The following is a 4893-nucleotide window of genomic DNA, read 5'->3' as shown; positions in this document are numbered from 1 at the left end:
TGTGTGACGCTGGGCAAGTCACTTAACCCCAATTGCCTAAAAAAAAAAAAATCAATTAACAAAAAAACGGAGGTTAGGTTCATGTCTTAGGGTCTCCCCAAATGGAGGGGAGTAGAAAAACATTCAAGGTACAATGTAAATCAGGTATAGCAGCTGTTTATTTCCTCCACACCAAAGTAATGCTTAAAATAAAAAAAGATAAAAAAAAAGAATCTTACATTCTAAAAAAAAGACATTTTTTAATATATCCCAAGTTTCAACAATTGATTTACAAATGAACTTTTAGAACAGAGCCCACCTAGGCAACTCTTTAAGAAGGTGAGTTGTAGATGAGTATCCAGTCTGCATCAAGGGAAGGAATTTCTATCCTGGGAGTTCCCTTTACCAATTAAACAAAATTAGAACCTCTCTGTCTCTGTCTCTGTCTCTCTCTGTCTCTCTGTCTCTTTCTCACACACACACACACACACACACACACACACACACACACACACACACACATCCTCCTACCACTCCAAAAATTATAGGCACTGAGCAACTACTAAGCAAACCTAGTTCCTAGCTCAGGGGGTGGGACAGTTAAAGGTCCTAGAATCCAGGGGGGTGTTGGCTGCTTGTTGAGAAGGTGGCACCCTGTCACCCTTGCTAAAGCAACAGGCATCTCTACCCCAACACTTTCATTTTCCTGATCGGGAAGCTGAGGTACCAAGCAAGGAAATGACTCCCAGAGCTCCGCTGTTCTCTGTAGTTCCTTTCCCCTCCACTTAAAGGCTCTTTTTCTGATACTAGCCCACCAGGATCCCCCACCCACTCAGCAAACACATGCCGATGTGGCAAAGAAAGTGTTCTAAGAATCCAAGGAAAACATGATAGCAATCCTGGAAACACAAAGTCAGCAGCTGCCCAGATACAGAGAAAAGGAACTAGGAAGCGAAATGTCACGTTGCTTTCCTCTGGCCTACTTGCAATTTGAAGTGTTTTTAAGAGCATTGAACACTGGGATCCAGAGCGGAAGAGACCTTAGATATCAGCTACTACAGCTCCTTCATTTGGAAGGAGGAAATGGAGGCCCAGAGAAAAGAAAGATTGCGTAAGTAGAGGGTGAATTAAATGGTGGGATAGAATTCGAACCTAGGTTCTCTGTCTCCAAATCCAGTGTTCTTTCCACTATGCCATGCTTTTTTGCAAAGAGGATGGCCCTCCCCCACTCTAAAGCCACCACGAGAGGAAGACAGAAGTCCTACTCGCCTCTATTTTGCTCTTAGTGCAGAGGAGAGACAAATTGTTATGTTGCCAGAAAAGGATCTGCATCAACTCTTCATTGCAATGGACAGTCCCATTGCTTTTGATATCATTAAGGAGAAGAATTTATCTATTTATCTATGACCAATCTGCCTGGTCATGTGAGTGCCTGTGGAACACGAGAGAGACAGATGGACAAATGGAACAGAGCAGGGATGATTGGCATGGCAAAAGGGACATTAAGAATTAGCATATAGAGTATAGAGTATATAGCATATAATCTATAGATATATCTATATTGTATATCATCTACAGTATATAGAGTTTATAGTATATAGTATATAGATGCATATAGACAGAGGGCACAGGTGTGAGTTGAATATGAAGGGATGATAGCTGAAAAATAAAATTAAGAGATAGGAAGGGAATGTACTGAGAGTAAGGGAAAGGGAGAGGTAGAATAGGGTAAATTATCTCACATAAAAGAGGCGAGAAAATATTTTTACAGTGAAGGGGAAGAGAGGTGAGGGGAGAGGGAGTGAGTGAGCCTTACTCTCATCAAAATTGGCTCAAAGAGGGAATATCATACACACTCAGTTGGGTATAGCAATCTATGTTTGCCTACAGAAAAGTAAAAGAGGAAGGGGGGCAAATGAAGGGGGGATAATGATAGGGAGGGGGTAGTCAGAAGCAAAACACTTTTGAGGAGGGGCGGGATGAAATGAGAGAGAGAGAGAGAGAGAGAGAATAGAATAGAATAAACGGGAGAGGATAGGAGAGAGGGAAATATAGTTAGCAACAGTAATTGTTAAAAAACAAATTAAGCAAGTTTCTCTGACAAAAGTCTCATATCTCAAACATATAGAGAACTGAATCAAATTTATAAAAATAAGAGCCATTCTCCAATTGATAAATGACCAAAAGATATGAACAGTTTTCAGATGAAGTAATCAAAGCCATCTCTAGCCATATGAAAAATGTTCTAACTCATCATTGACTGGACAAATGCAAAGAATTGGCATCTGACCCCTCTGGGAGCACTGAAAGCTTGCAAATTCACACCCCATCCCCAAGGTCTTGAAATAACCCAATACTCAATATCTCAGGAAGCAGCAACATGACCAGCTCAGACCTTCCTTCTAGAAGTGTGGTGGAGTCCAGCTCTAACATCAACTCCGAAAAGTCAAAAAATAAAATGGAAGAATGGATAAACCAAAAACAAACACTATAATGAAGGCCGTTCAAGACACAAATACAGAAGAAGAGAATGACTCCAAAACATCTACAAGCAAAGCCTCAGAGCAAAAACACAGCCTGGGCACAAACTCAACTAAAATTCCTGGAAGAGAGGAAGAGTTTTTAAAAATTTATTTTTCTAATAAATGTAATGAGAACACTTGGGAAAAACTGGAAAACAAATGAGAATTATGAAAGATAGAATTGGAAAGAGAAATAATAGCTTGGTACAAGAGGCACAAAACCTTGCCCAGCAACAAACTCTGTGAAAATTTGAATGGACCTAGTAGAAGCCAATGACTTCATGAGGCACAAAGACATATTAAAACAAGGCCAAATGGCTGAAAGAATGGAAAAAAAAAGTGTTAATTATCCCATTGTAAAAAACAACTGACCTTGAAAACAGATCAAGGAGAAAACCACCATGACCAAAACAACAGAGCCTGCACATCCAAGAAATCTTAAAAGAAAATTGCCCAGATCTCAGCACCAGAGGACAAAGTGGGAATAAAAAGAATCCACCATGTATCAACTCGAAAATAAAAACTCCCAGGCACATCATGTCCAAAATTCAAAGCTTCCAGGTCAAAGAAAAAATACTTCAATCAGCCAGATAGAAAGAATTCAGGTATTAAGGGGCCACAATCAGGACCACACATAATTGAGCTGCCACCATTATAAAAGACATTCCGGAAGGCAAACAATATGGACTTACAGCCAAGAACTACTTACCCAGCAAAACCGGATGTAATCCTACAAGGAAAAAATGGATCTTTAATAAAATAGAGGACTTCCAAGCATTCCTGATTTTAAAAAAAAAAAGACTAGAGCTACATAGAAACTTTGAAATAGGAGTGAAGAAGAGAAGTGAAGAGAATATGAAAGTACACATGAACAAACTGTGATAAAGGACTGAACAGGGATAAACTGCTTGAATCAAAATATGGGGAGATGATGCACAAGGTCCCACTAAAACTGATCGTCATCAGGATTCATAGAGTTATTCCAGATAGAGAAGGCTTGGGAGTGGGTCTGTTATATCTTGATGATGTCAAGAAAAGAATAGAAAGAAAGAAGAAGAGGAATATGCAGGAGAGGAAGGAAAAGGAATTTAAGGGAAATTATCTCATATAATCAGGGTGTACAAATAGATATCTATAGAAACAAGGAGGAGGGAACTGAGCAGGGCAGCTGACACAAACCTCACTCTCGTTTGCACTGGACCAAAGAAGAAAGAATGCCCACACACACACATGCACACACACAAAATACAAGTACAAAAACGCATTTCACTAAGCAGGAAAATGGGAAGGAAAGGGGAGAAGGAGGGAGGAGGAACCAGAGGGAAGGTAGATTAAGGAGGGGTTGATGAGTCCAAAGCAAAGCAAACCCTAAGGATGTATAAAAATGTTCATAGCTTTTTTTGAGATGGTAACGATGAGAATCGGAGAGGGTGCCCATAAAGGGGGAATGAATGAACAAGTTATTGTACACAAATGTGATGTAATGCTATTGTAATGAACTCTTATCAGGCTAATGACCAACCAGGAATCCAGAAGACCAAGGATAAAATATGGTACCCAGCGCCTGGTAATAAGGTATACCACTCAACATGCAACATGAGACATTTTTGGTACATGGACAATGTGGACATTTGTTTTAATTGACTATACATGTTGTAATGGGTTTCGTTTTTTTCATGTTCTCAATGTGGGGGAGGGGTTTGGGATGGGAGCTTGAGAAAGTGAATCTTGGATGATTAATATATGTGTGTGTGTGTGTGTGTGTATGTATGTATGTATATGCATGTGTGTGTGTGTGTATATATATATAAGCATCTGGCCCAGTCTCTTATGTATGTATGTATATGCATATGTGTGTGTATGCATGTATGTATATGTATGCATGTGTGTGTGTGTATATATGTGTGTGTGTGTGTATATATATATATATAAGCATCTGGCCCAGTCTCTTACGTATGTATGTATATGCGTGTGTGTGTGTGTGTGTGTGTGTGTATACATAAGCATCTGGCCCAGTCTCTTATGTATGTATGTATATGCATGTGTGTGTGTATATGTACGTATGTATATGCATGTGTGTGTGTGTGTGTGTGTGTGTGTGTGCGTGTGTGTGTGTGTATATATATATAAGCATCTGGCCCAGTCTCTTACGTATGTTCATGTACAGGTACTAAGACTTCCATCTTTTTTATCTCCCATTTTAAAAAGTGCTACACTGGTATCCCTGAGATAGTCAGAGAACCACAGGAAGGCCTCCAGGTGACTAGATGGGGTCTCTGTGCAAGAATTATTGAAAGAAATGCATATGAACAGCATAAAAGGAGAAGTTGCAAAGGAATGGGACCTGCCTTGGGAGATGAGGTCCTGAGATCTAGGATGAGACCAGGAAACC

General features: G+C 39.9%; 1 long non-coding RNA gene across 1 annotated transcript in view; it reads left to right on the top strand.

Annotated features, from left to right (window-relative positions):
• Positions 1–729: 729 nt before the first annotated feature.
• LOC110217559 (uncharacterized) overlaps positions 730–4893 on the top strand; it is a 5185-nt gene continuing 1021 nt past the window's right edge. Inside the window, exons 1-2 of the long non-coding RNA XR_002327067.2 lie at positions 730–1090; positions 4011–4076. This is a non-coding gene — a long non-coding RNA (uncharacterized LOC110217559). The remainder of the gene's footprint in view (positions 1091–4010; positions 4077–4893) is intronic.

The sequence above is a fragment of the Phascolarctos cinereus genome, unplaced genomic scaffold (genome assembly GCF_003287225.1).
Source record: "Phascolarctos cinereus isolate Bilbo 61053 unplaced genomic scaffold, phaCin_HiC Scaffold_1;HRSCAF=81, whole genome shotgun sequence".
NCBI classification, from domain to species: Eukaryota; Metazoa; Chordata; class Mammalia; order Diprotodontia; family Phascolarctidae; genus Phascolarctos; species Phascolarctos cinereus.
Note: the sequence above shows the minus strand (reverse complement) of the source record. Positions and strands in the feature narration are given on the sequence as shown.